Source organism: Aquila chrysaetos, chromosome 4 (genome assembly GCF_900496995.4).
Source record: "Aquila chrysaetos chrysaetos chromosome 4, bAquChr1.4, whole genome shotgun sequence".
Classification (NCBI taxonomy): domain Eukaryota; kingdom Metazoa; phylum Chordata; class Aves; order Accipitriformes; family Accipitridae; genus Aquila; species Aquila chrysaetos.
The window spans coordinates 53,128,607-53,142,302 of record NC_044007.1 but is presented as its reverse complement, the minus strand read 5'-3'; the positions used below and the strand labels follow the sequence as shown (position 1 = coordinate 53,142,302).

The window sequence follows — 13,696 nt, the reverse complement described above, 5'->3', positions numbered from 1 at the left end:
AATTTCGGGACGAGGTAGCATCTGTGATGGGAACAGAAGGAGAGGAGTACTGGCACTGGGCTGAATATTGAAGAAAAAGATCCAGTGATACACCAGGCATGTGAAAGGGTGACAATAGTTGGTAGCAGCAATTGCCAGTAATTATTCCATGGGTTTCGTTAGCTTTATTTCCTCAGGAGGGGCAGCCCAAATGCAACTGCAGTATCTGTGTGCCATCAGTCCCTCTAATAACTCTTCTGGCTGTTAGCCGATATCAAACAAATTTGGCAGCAGAGGTCTCCCAGGTGAGCAATTTCTACAAAATTTGTGAAAGTAGGGAAGCCAGGTAGAAGAGACCAGAGAGTTCACATCAACACTTATCTTAAGCTGGAAATTGAGGCAGGAAATGGGCCCCCACTGGTTTTGCTGCTTGCAGAGCTACTGGTCCAGTTTTCAGCAACTTTTTAATATCTGGACCCCAGTACCGCTCTTTGAAATCTGAAGAACTTAGTTTGGAATGAGAGTAGTGAGACCAAGGTAGCTTTAATCTGTATTTCATATAATAAAGGAGATTTCCAGGGGAATATTTATTGCCTAACAACAGTTCTTTGGCTATGAAACAAATGAACGGAATTGAAAGTATGTTTAAATTGCTACGTTACTTGAAATCGCTGGAAAAATACTTAATAAATCTTTGGTGTGCTGCATACTGTGTAACAATTACTGAAAAACTGCAGTTCACAATTTAGGGTTTTTATCAAATATTCATGGAGCAGAGCAGAGAACTACACTTCTGCACTAGAGGAATAGTCTTATTTTGAGCTTTGCATCCTTTCTGCAGCTCCCAAAGAATGAAATTGGCACTCTCTTCACTCTGATAAATGATGGCCGTCATGTGACAGTGATGTGAAAGTCTGCAGTGTGGCACATGTCAGTTTATGTGGTCAAAGTTTACTTTATGAACAAAGTAGCTGCATGGTTTTACTTTTCTATATGTGCTGTCTGTGGACAAAAGCTCTATATTTTCAATAGATAAGTCCTTGTGTTGAAACTGTTAGTTAAAAGAAATATCTTCTTTCATCTGTATTCCCGACTTGGATCCAACTGTTTTGGCTCATACTTTGATCACAGTTTGAGTAAGCTACCTAGATGTTAATTTAAAAATTGGTGTCAGCATTAACACAAAGACTACTTTAGGAACGCGTCCTTATTCTGCTGCATCACATCAAGCAGCCTTTTTCAGATAGGACAGCTTCCGTGCATACATACACAGTCTGTGGTTTCTGTGAAGCCCTCGTGAAAGGTTTCAGGCTTCTAGTGCTGGAAGTTCTCTGCTAGTTGATGGAACAGATTGATTAGTGAGGGAGAAATGTAGTTTCTCAAACTACTGTAACAGAATAGTTTAGTTTTTGTCCTGGAGGAACCACCTTCAAATAAAAGTAAATAGCTCATTCTCGGTATTTATTTCCTTTTTGTTCTCCCTGAGAATGCCAATAGGATGCTGTTTTGTAGTGATGGATTTTATGATATGGCAGCCACTATTTTTTTTTAATACAGACTGCTTTACGGTTGCCATATGGTAACTTCTTTCAATCACTACAGTCCCTGGCTGCATTCAAACCAATGACTTAGAGTTGTAGGGTTCCAGATTGTATTATCAATTGCCAGGTTTTGAAGGCAAACCTGGACAAATTCCCATGTGTGTGCTGAATTTAGTAGGGGAAAAGTCATATTGAAAAGATGCTGTCAACTAACTGTAGGACAAGTTTAATTTTAGGTTTTAAGAGGTCATTCTTACTGCCATTTCCACCTATGGGGGTTTGTCCTTAATAGTGCCAGTGCATCAAAGCAGAAACTGGCGCCGGAGCAAGTTATTGAAATGAGGGGGACTGCACCCTTAGGTGAAGTTAACATGCATGGCTGATTGCAGGATCAGAGATCCAGATGATAGTAACGTTAATGCTAGAACTGAAGTAAGTAAACATTATTACTTATGCATGAGTTTTGTTCCCTTTAAACACATATTCTTTAAAAATGTAAAGGATAACTGGAAATAGGATGGGAAATACTCTTTCTGTTGTCGCTTTGGGTAGGCACGTGGACAGAGCACCGAGTTTCACGACATGTCCCAAAAGTCAGTGGATCAAAGTCATGCTCAGCTGAAATGAGCCCTTGAGCTGAGGGTTTCCTGCAAGGACTGCTAGCCCTGGCTTCTATCCGAGCCCCACAGCCCAGCAGGATACTGCCATAGGGATCATCAGTAAGCAGATCCAAGGCTGCATTGACTGTTGTGGCCAAGGCTGGGGTTTTGTTTCTATTTTTCTTGACTGTAGTGTTAGGTAATGTTACAGGGTATGGTCGGAGAGTGCCAAGGAAGTAATAACCACTAAAACCTCAGACTGGTATCATCTGTATTTCAGCTTCTTGAGTACTCTAAGATGTTGCATAGGAAATTGGATAACTTTTTTTGCTAACCTAGCTGTATTTTATCTTTGTATTTTTGGAAGGCAAATGCTATTATCATAGTGTCATATGAGACTCTAATAAGTGTCTATATTGACTACATCTACATCTTAAATGTTTACGTAAATTTTTAATTCTGATGGTGCTGCTGAACTTCAAATAATTTGTCTTTCAAATTGGTACTTCAGGGGGATGAAAAAATTCTAGGGTTAAAGATACTTGTGTCTGTGGCTATCTTCACACCAAAAGTCTAGAGAAGTCTGGGAGAAATAAATGATTCTTCAGAAGTGTTGAGCCACCCCTTCAGTTCAGATTTTAGGATCAGCTAGACCAGGCTTACAAAAGTGAATAACTTCATTTACTTCCATTGACAGTGAAGTTGAGTAAACACACCCACATAAGTAAATCTTAGTAGATCAGGGCCTTTAACTTTGTTTTGGGGAAACTTTCAGGAGCATTTTGTGGCATTAATCAGACATTAAAGTCAGTCTTCATATTAGAAGACTTTGGTTCAATGGGGTTAATTTCCTTTGTTTGCACATGCCCAAAGCACCTTCTAATCTTGCAAAACTGACAGTAATAATGTTTTATTCATGGTGTGAATGACGGAGCATAAATGCAGTCAGGTCTCAGGTACTCTTACCAGGACTGATGGCCCTGTGGCAAAAGAAGGGTCGGAGTGGAGGACGGTGTTCATGTTCAGTCCTGTTCCAAATGTTTGCCCATAGTTCAGGCAAGCTTTTTGATGGTGCACTTAAAGTTCAGCTTCAGAAAGAAAAATACAGTATCTGGGCTAAAGGGTTTGAAATTTTCAACTGTACTTAATGCCCTCATGATTGTAAGAAAGGGCAGTGCTTGTGTGAGGTATTTAAAGAGTAATTAGAGGGTACTATGAATCTCTTGTGTATTGCAATTGTATAGCATTATAACTGTTTTGGCAGTCAGCCAGGAAAAGAAGACTTAAAACAAATTAATAGTGAACAATCTAGTTTTAATAAGTTACTTTAAGTATGGTTAGATAACAAAATTAATATTTATGCTTAAAATGTGACAAAAGACAAACAGGTCTGAGTTGTTATGTGTATCATCTTGCTTTTCAAGAACGTTTTATTTGAACCTAAAATTGTGACCAACACTTGTAACCACAGAAGAATCAAAAAACCCCCTCCAAAGTCCTTCTGTATACCTTGCTCTTCCTTTCTACACTCTTCCTGTTTCTGGTTGGTTTTTACCAGCTTAGCTTATTCAACATAAATACTCTATTTTGCCAGCAACAGTACCCCAAAGTCCAGAAGCTAAAAGACTGTGCCAAGGATAGCCCAGCCACAGGCTTTCCTGGTTCTTAAGGCTCCCTTCCTGAGCATCCAGTATTGCCCAGTATCTCAGACGGCGGGGACCAGTGGTGACCCTCTGGTCGGACTCAAAGGTATTTGGGCTAGATGGACTATATTGGTCTGATTCATAACAGCTGGTCTTTCAGTAGGCTTAGTTTAATGAACACGTGCCTCAAAGATGAGCAACACTGTTAAGGTTTTGGTCAAAGCATGCTCCACTGAAAAATGAAGATAGAATTGATGTCTAGAAAATATTCTTGTTTTCAAACTATACATTTATCCCACGTTTGCCAAACTGTGGGAAAGAAAACATTAATGAAGAGCTGTGGTTGAAGAAAGAAATCTGAACATAAATACAAAAGTTCTGTATTTCATTGTAAAGCATTTAAAACAAATCAGTAAGTTTAGCAGGACATCTTCCGAGTTATTTTTTCAGTTCTCTTGTATCTCCTTTCTTTGTCTTGATTCTGATACTGTTTTTCTTAATGTCTGCAGTTTGAGATTAAAACCTGATTTCCAAACAGAGGTATTCAGAAGCATATTAACAGGCAAAATTTGTAGTCTCTCAGTTACAAGTTTAACCAGGTTAGTCTGTGAGTAAGAGAGAATTAAGTGTGACATGTAGGTCTGAAATTTGTATAAAACAGTGGTTTCCAAACATATTAAAAATAAAAAAGTCTGCACCAAACCTAATAGCAAACTTCACATTTTAAAAAATCGGTTGAGATGTGGCATTTATATTCATGTGAGGACTAGGTGAGGGTGAGATGAAATGGGAGGAAAGCTTATGGTGATAAAAGTGAGTGTTTTGTATCCCCTTTCCCATAACTTCTTGAGCTGAAAACAGAATGTACCAGCAGAATATTTTACTACTTCTGGTGGTTTTGTCGATAGATAGTATTTAGTATTTGTGACTAGCTCTGATTCCAGTAGTTTAGTTGAAGTGCTCCACATTTCCTTAGAGATGTGAACTTATTTTGGTGCTGTTGTGAAGCTGCATACATATGTAATAGTGCATCTTATGCACTTGTGGGTAATTTCTCTTAATAGAAAATCTTGCAATACTTCAGTGATAAGGGAACCTGAAAATATGGATTATTATTTTTTTCTTCTTCCTAATGCAAATTCATGCAAGGCTTAGGTAAGATGTGTAGGGCAAAGACCATTCTCTGCTTTGCATGATGACTAACCCAGGTGAGTTGTGTATCGTTCTTGTGAGAAGGCTGTCCTGTACTGCATGGAGATAGAAGACTTGTGGTTTTCTTGTTTGTTTTTTTTATCCTAAATCTTAACAGTGCTTCTCCTCTTTGATGCACATGTTTATTAAGTAAAGCCTACTGAAAGAACAGCTGTCATGAATTGGATCAGAAGTCCATCTAGGCAAATCTCTCTCTCTTTTTTTATTCTTTTTCCCCTCAATTCAGGAGAAATTCTTAATATCTCAAACAAAAGTTTTTGGAAGTTTAGTTAAAGGGAAAATTTCAGAATGGGTTCTTTCAGCAACAGATGGTAGTTCTGATTCTGCCTGTTTTAAATAAGTATTCAGGTTTTCTTCCAGCAGTAATATCTTAAAATATAAGTGTGCTCTCTGGTTTCTGAGGCATGTGATATTTGCGATTTTTGCCAAAGTATGTTCTTTGGTTTTGTTTTTTGGGTTCCCCCCTGCCATAAGTTCTAGGTAGAAGATGCATTAATAGAATGACAAGTTGTGAAAGCAAAGAGAGGGAGGAGTTTGTTTAACAGATACTGATGTTAAATATTTGTTTGAAGGATTATTAAAGGTTGTAATAGTATTGGCCAGATCACCTCATCCATACCTGACTGAAAAATATGCATTGCAGAGAGAAAAAGAGTATACTAGTCTCACTGTGGACACCCATGTTTAATTCTGTTTTCATAGTAAAGTTAAATACTCTATTCAGGAACACTTAGAGCATGAAGCATACTATTCCTTTTGAAAACAATTACCCATGAAGGAAAGAGAAGAGAAAACCAGGATAATTCCTGAGCTGTTACCACTAGTCAGTTGGGGAAATTTTCCTGAGTAAAATTCCTTTTCTCAGCAGCCACACTTTTTCAAGCCTGAAAAGTAAGTATTGTATTAATATTCTGTAGGGGGTGGAAAAAAAGGGTTATGTTTTTGGGGGGTGGGTTTGGGGTTTTGGGGGGTTTTTGGGGTTGGGGTTTTTTTGTTTTTTTTGTTGTTTTTGTTTTTTTAGTTCTGTGGTTTTCAAATGAGTGAGCAAAATGCAAGTACAGAATTCTCAACTTCAGAAGACACAAAAGTTAAATGCTGACTTGTATATGGCTTTAGAAGCTAACATGCAATAGTAATATGGATACTTTTTTACTTTCAAGTACAGTTCTGTACTGTATTTTAAGTGTAGTTAAACACAATTCATAAATCGTAGTGGTTGAGGTTATTTAAAGTGATAAGCTTTCAAAATAGCTTGCTGAATAATTACATATATTATGTAATTTGTTAAAGATATCAATCTTTTTCATTTTAGGAAATAATTCTTAGCTTGTATGCTGTAGAAACCTGTAGAACTGATTGATTCAGGCTATCACGATGTACGTAAAATGAGACAAGTGAGAGTTTATAGATGAAAAATTATTTCCCTGGAAACGTTTGACTTATTCATACAAAGTAGGTGTATTTAAATATTCTGGCATTAATTTGCATAGGTTATTAAATCTAGGGCTCTTTGATTACCTCCCCCCTGTAGCTTAGGTCTGACATAGCTTCAGAATGCTATTTAAATTTTGTGTATACATGGTGAAACCATAGCCAAGTTAATACAAAGTGACTTACATTAACAAGCACAACACCTTGATTTTATATGGTTATTTTAAATTATTATTTTAACTTAGTTTTACACTTGTGCTGCTTTGTTCTTTTCCCAAAGAAAGAGGTTGAGTCTTACTGGTCAGTAGAATACACTGACTCTAACTATAAGTTAGGTTTACACTAATCTTGTTAGCTTTTTGCCAGGGGCATGGATTTTCTGCATGTATATTTAATGTAATAATAAAGTATCATAATAATTCTTTTAAGCTATATATATAATTATTTAAGCAATGAAAGCCTAATTTATATGCAGGGCATTTTTTTTCTTCCTAATTTGTGTTCAGTAGCATTTGAATGGAAATTCTGATTGAAATTTGTATAAATAACCAGCATTACATTTTAAGGTACAAGTTAATATGTTGCCTTTTAGATAAAGATATAGAAGGCAAAAATTCTAAATGCAAAACACATTTTGTTTTAAATCTGATGGATTTATTTACAAAAGGGAACGTTAGCTTTAATTGTTAATTAATTTTCATCACGAAAACCTCTAAGGTGTTAGAATGAATAGGTCTCATACTTGCAAGTTTTTGTTTTCTTTGAAAACACGAACAAAAATCACTCCTCTGTCTTTTAACCTTATCTTCCCTAAATGTTTCTCAGATTCTAGTGAATCAATATCTAAGTAATATTAATTGGGGGATGGGGGGGTGGGATCCTCTACACTTGTAACAGCTTATGTTACTTTAGGTATTTAGGTGTTAAAATTCTGATTCCAGGTGGTTATGAATGAGCTCTGCCAGTTTGGTGATTTGAATTTGTCTAAAATTTTGGTGGCTAACAACATTGTTTGAATAATTTTTTAATTTAATATACATTATCCTAACAGTAAGAGTAAGTTTGGGTCTTAATATAAATTGATGTTACAATTTTAAAGAAGATTTCTTTCTCCACTTTAAATATTAAAAAAATGCCATCAGAAGGATAACTTTCCTTTATAACATGGCATGTGGTCCATCAGCCTAAGACTTAATTTGACTGTGAGGGTCTGTTGTATTTTATTTTTGCTGTTATACACATACTTAGAAGTAAACATTGTTTACTGCATTATATGTAGTATCGTATAGCTAGGTAAGCAGGTAATTTGGGTGACAGAATCAAATCATATTCAGGCTGACAGAGTAACCTGCCAAAACTTTTGAGCTGGGGGACTGATCACAGTGTAAGATGTTCTTGAAACCCTACCAGCACTGACGGAGAATTTAAAAGTTTGTAAGTGTTATTGCTACATGATTTCTACAGCTTGGAAACCATGCCATTTAAGCTGTTGCTTCTCTTAAAGTATTTCCTAGACTTGTGGGATTGTTACTTCCCCACCCCCCCCAGCCCCAGTTCCTCTGAAACTGAAAAGATGAGGCAGATGCATTAGATAATACAGGTTTACAGTCAGAATATTTGAAAGGGTTTATATTATCTTTTTGAAAACATTGCCGTGTAAGGCAACTTTTCACATGCTTTATACTGAAATGGAAATGAGACTTCCCCCCCCCCTTTTTTTTTTAATTGTTTGTTTCATCGAATCAGTTTTGTGTGTGTGTGTATATATATATTAATTTTTTTTAGCTAATTAGGAAGTGGAAAATCTGAACCTGTTTTTATCACAGATATTTTAGCATTGCTGTTCTAGGACCTGATCCTTTTTCACACTGAAGTCAAGTGCAAAATTCCCCTTGACTTCAGGGAGAGCTCTATTAGCTTCACACAAAAGGACCAAATTGTCCTCTGGGATAAGTGGAGGCAAATCTATTGAAGTAGACTTCATTAAAGTATAAAATGAAGACAAAGAAGTGTTGCCTGCCTTTACAGGCAATGGAATTGGATCTGTTAGCTCAAACAGCTAGGTTAATTTAGCAGTTGAATCAAAGACTTTTTCCTTTTTCCAGTTAGATAGTATAGTTATACTAATTCACTGCATTGAGCAGCGAATAAAATGTCACTTATTTTTGACTACAGATATTTTACAGAATATAATCTGTTTATGAACTCTTTTGTCTATGTGGCATAAGAATTATCACAAGAAAACTCAAACATTTTCTAAACTGTTAGCAAATGTTCAAGCAGTTTATCCTTAAGTAGCTGAAAGGGATCCATGTACTGTTTAAATTTAATAGGCTTTACATTACAAGTTTTTTGGGATTTGGGGGACTTTGTATTTTCAGTATCGGGCTGGTGTCCTGAGTGGCTTTCTGTAGTCTTGCTGAGGTGGGAAGATGGTAATTCATTTACACCAAAAGTTGGACTGCATGTTGTCCCGTGTGTTTGCTGGTGGTATCCGGAGTAATCCCACTGACTTCCACAGTAGACGGTAGCGCCTTTGGCATCTTTTTCCTAGGCTTTACACAATGGTAACTGTATTGTGTACACAAACGATGGAGAAATAGTATTTGAAAAATGAACTCAAAGTGATTACTTATGTAATACTCTGCTACGCTTCTTGTAAAATGTATCGTTTGTCACTCTTGCATATCAAGTTTTTCTTTCAGTGCTTCTGGTATCTGTTGGGATTATGAATTAATTCAGCAGTCTGATGATTTTGACCTAAGCACTGTATGGCTTTCTTGTATTTTCTCTTTGAAGTTTCACAAAGGGAAGGGGGGCTGGAACATTGTAATCTCCTTAGAATAATTTGAGCATGAGTCCTTAAATGCTGCTCTGTGGTTTTTTATTAACATTTCACATGTGAAATAAAATCCACTCCCTGGGAAGAATGCAGATCCACAGAGCTCTTAGCCATTTAGCATACATAGTTCTGCATAAACTCCTCCGCAAATAACTGCTGCTGCAATATTTAGCTGGTGTTAAGGGGTTAAGTAGAAAACTGAAATTCTCTGAAACATTTGAGGTGCTAAATTTACAAAACAAGACACAAGAACTGTTTTAAGATTATTCATAGTTAGGAAGCTTATTGAACCACCAGCATCTTCCCGGAAACATCCTGTACTTTTGTCGTCTTCAGCTAGCTTCATCTATTCATGGTTTTAACTGCTGCTTGGTTTTTAGAAACTCTTGCTGCATCTTCTTTGTGACTAAGGCATTGTCAATCAGTCCCGTCCTCCCCATGCCAGCCAACTGTCCCCTTAATGCAGCAATTCACTTGGATGAATAGTGCTCATACTTTAAGGAGACAATCGCCTACTAGAGAGAGTGCCAAATTGATTTAACTTTGCACAAGTGTGAAAGAGTCCTTAAATGGATGCTGTCAACTAATGTTGGCCCAGGGCTTCGGCTGCCTGGAAATTGTTATAATCTGATTGGGAGTATGTCCAAATTTGTTTAAAATATTTTAGTCAACCACTTGGCTGCAGAGAGCATTAGTACCCCAGAAACTGTTGTCAGACGATCGTGCTTGGTCTGTTGGAACAACAGCAGATGTGTCCTGGCCAAATGTACAACATGGCTTTTAAAATGGACTCTTTTTTGGCAGTACGTCACTAAATTGGCAAAAGAATACAGATTCGTGTTGTAATCTGCTCTTCCAGTTCGGTTTAATGCCACAGCATGTGTTTGAAACACTTAGTTGGATGTATAATACAGTGTAAAACCACAACTGTAGCCTGCCATTACTGTAAGACTTACAGAGCTGAGCTACCGTTTAGCCAAACCAGCTACTGGATTATCCACTACCTGGAAATTTTTAGAACTGCACAGAATTTAGGAAAACTGCATTGCTTCTTTGCTGGCCAAAATTTTTTGATGCATTTTTAGTTTTAGTGGAGGTTGAAAAGATGTTTACCTTCTAGGTACACCATTGCTTGAATGCAAAGGGTTTGGTGCTGTGCATTCTTTCTTCCCCAATAAGTGTAAGCATGCGCCTTTTCTTAGCATAGTTTGGGGTCTGATATGTCTTCACTGCACTTCTGAAAGGAAGAGAGAAGGTGAAAAAAGTTAAGGAAAAAACACGTGGAGAAGATGCTCCCTGAAATTCCTGATGTCTCTGTTTCAGGGAAGCCAGGAAATCTGAGAAAAGGAGCTACTTCTGTCAAAAGCCTTACAAAATATGAGAATTATACTAGGTGTGTAGAAAGTATGCCATCAACAAAATGCTCAGTTTAAAGGAGAGAAAAATTCTTATAGGCATGATGGTTGAATGGTATGCCTGGTAAACTTGTATTTTCCCAACAGTAAGTATATTTGGGGGCAGGGAGGAGGGTGTTTTCCTTGCTGCTCTGAGATCATTAGGCCATTACAGCTGCAACAACATTGCTATTAGTTTGGATACATTTGTGGACAAAAAAGAAGCATTGTTATTTCAGTGCCTGGCTGGAATAAGTAGTTTGTTAAGCAGTGCTGTGAGATTGTTAGTTGTTTTGATGACATCCCAATTAGTAGATGTGCAACTATTAATGAGTGTGTGTATTGTATACATCAGAAAAAAAAATGCTTAGACTGGAAAAGATGAAGAACAGCAGCTAGAATAATTTCCAAATATGAAAGACTAGAAGTTGATTGTGAGCTGTCAGCATAGCATGGATTTATGAAGGGGAAATCAAGCTTAACCACCTTCTGTGATGGGATGACTGGCTCAGTGGATGAGAGCAGAGCAGTGGATGTTGTTTATCTTGACTTTAGTAAGGCTTTCAGCATGGTCTCCCATAGCATCCTCACAGACAAAGTGATAAAGTACACACCAGGTAAGTGAATAGTGAGAGCGACTGGAAACTGGCTGAACTGCCGGGCTCAAAGGTTGTCATCAGTGGCACAAAGTCCAGCTGAAGGCCAGTCTGGTGGTGTACCACAGGGCTCAATACCAGGGCCAGTCCTGTTTAACTCCTTCCTTATTGACCTAGGTGGTCACACAGAGGTGCACCCTCATTAAGTTTGCAGAGGATACAAAACTGTGAGGAGCAGTTGATAGACCGGAGGGTTGTGCTGCCATCCAGAGGAGCCTTGGCAGATCGGAGGAATTAGCTGACAGGAGCCTCATGAAGTTCAATAAGGGGAAATGCCAAGTCCTGCCCCTGGGGAGAAACAACCCCAGGCACCAGTACATGCTGGGGGCCATCTAGCCAGAAAGCATCTTGGCAGAAAAGGACCAGGGGGTCCTGGTGGAAAAGATTTACATGAGCCAGCTATGTGCTCTCGCAGCAAAGAAGGCCGGTGGTGTCCTGGATGCATTAGGAAAAGAGTTACCAGCAGGTCACGGAGGTGATCCTTCCGCTCTACTTAGCACTGGTGAGGCCACACCAGGAGTGCTGTGTCCGCTTCTGGGCTCCCCAGTACAAGTGAGACATGGACATAGTGGAGAGAGTCCAACAAAGGGCCACTAACATGACTAAGGGCCTGGAGCATCTCTCCTATGAGGAAAGCCTGAGAGAGCTGGGACTGCTTAGCCTGGAGAAGAGAAGGAAGGTTCAGGGGTTTCTTATGTGTATAAATACATGATGATGTGGAATAAAGAGGAGAGAGCCAGGCTCCTCTCAGTAGTGTCCAGTGACAGGACAAGAGGTAATGGGCACAAATCGTAATACAGGAAATTCCATTTAAACATAAGAATAAAATGTGGGGTTTCTTATTGTAAGGGTGATGGAACGCTGGAACAGGTGGTCCAGAAAAGTTGTGGAGTCTCCATCCTTGGCAATAACTCAGAACCCAGCTGGACACAGCCCTGAGCAACTTGCTGTTGTTGACATGGCTTTGAGCAGGGGGATTGGAGTAGATGACCTCCAAAAGTCCCTTCCAACTTCAGCTGTTCTGTGATTTTTCATGAAAGGATTTAAGAGGGCCACAACAGTGTGGTGGTTGAAATGAAACAAAACACAGGTGTTGAAAGGCAGAATATTTTTGTTTGTTTGTTTTGGCAGCCACGTTTTTGTTGTTGTTTCTACCAGCTTGCTTATGACAAGTTGGGAAGAGGGGAGATAACTGCAACTGCATTGTTCTCTTGGGTTTCTTTGCTTTCTGCTATTAATATGAAGTCTGTGTATGGCTTTATTGTCCGTTGTGTCCTCTCCCCACCCCCATGGCAGCAGTGGCAAGGAGTTGGGTACTGTTAACTTCTCTGCTGCCTGGAAGAATGAGCAGCACCAGAGTCCAGGAAATGTTTTAATCTCATATTTGGAAAGGTGTTTTTTCAACATCTGTGATAATGTCATTTTTTTTCTTCTTAATGCTGTAAAAACTTAGAATGTGAATGTTACACTTGCTCCAACGGTCTCTTTACCAATGGTGATAAGGTATTGTTTTGGGTTTTTTCCCTACATTTGACTAAACATACTGAATTGATGAATCCATGCTGTTGTTCTGTTAGTGTTAGAACTACAAACTTCCATTAGACTAATACAAAATACAGAGGTGAAAAAGGAGCTGAAACAGTTGCATATGGATTTAAACACACTCTTACGTTTAACAGATTACCGATAGAAATATGGTCACAATGAAACCTGGCATTTGAGTTTGCATCACAGAAAGGCACCTGATCAGTTTAGTAAGGTAGGACTCATTCGTTTTCAACCCTTTGTCTTTGGACTTATAAATAGAAAATAAGATGAAAGTCAACACTATGCCAAAGAAAAAAGTGGGTGAACTTGGTTTAGTCCTTGTCTCAAGTTGCATGGTTGGTGTTTGTAATTTCTGCAGAAGTTCTCAATTCCAGTCTTCTAGCAAGGCGTTAAAAGTTATACTTCCCTTTGAACAGTATCTCATTTGCAAATGAATAACTGTGTTTTGGCAAGCTCATTTGTGTTTTCTGGTAATTAGGACAGCTATTAAATAGTCGTGGCTACTACTGCACAGGAACACATTTATGGAACTATCGTTTACAGACTGGAAAGATAAGAGAGTTCTTTTGATATAACTAAATGTTTGTATTATTACTGTTATAGTAAATCTTTATCATGTCCAGATCTTCCCAAAGATACTGCTTAAACCTTCTAAGGAAAAAAAAGCCAACGCTCACATCTCTTTAGAGAGGCTTGCATGTGCACTTGGAAAACAGCAAGCAAGCAAGGATCATTGCACTGTAGACAGTAAGCAACAAGTACAACATCTAGTTAAGATATAAATTTATTTATGTATGATCTGTAATGTCTTACACTGCATGTGACACCGATTTTATTTAAAAAAAAAAAGG

The 13,696-nt window shown here is 38.2% G+C and overlaps 1 protein-coding gene across 3 annotated transcripts in view; it reads left to right on the top strand.

The window, feature by feature from the left end:
- YES1 (YES proto-oncogene 1, Src family tyrosine kinase) overlaps positions 1 to 13,696 on the top strand; it is a 53,177-nt gene that overhangs the window by 1,820 nt on the left and 37,661 nt on the right. The window lies entirely within an intron of this gene.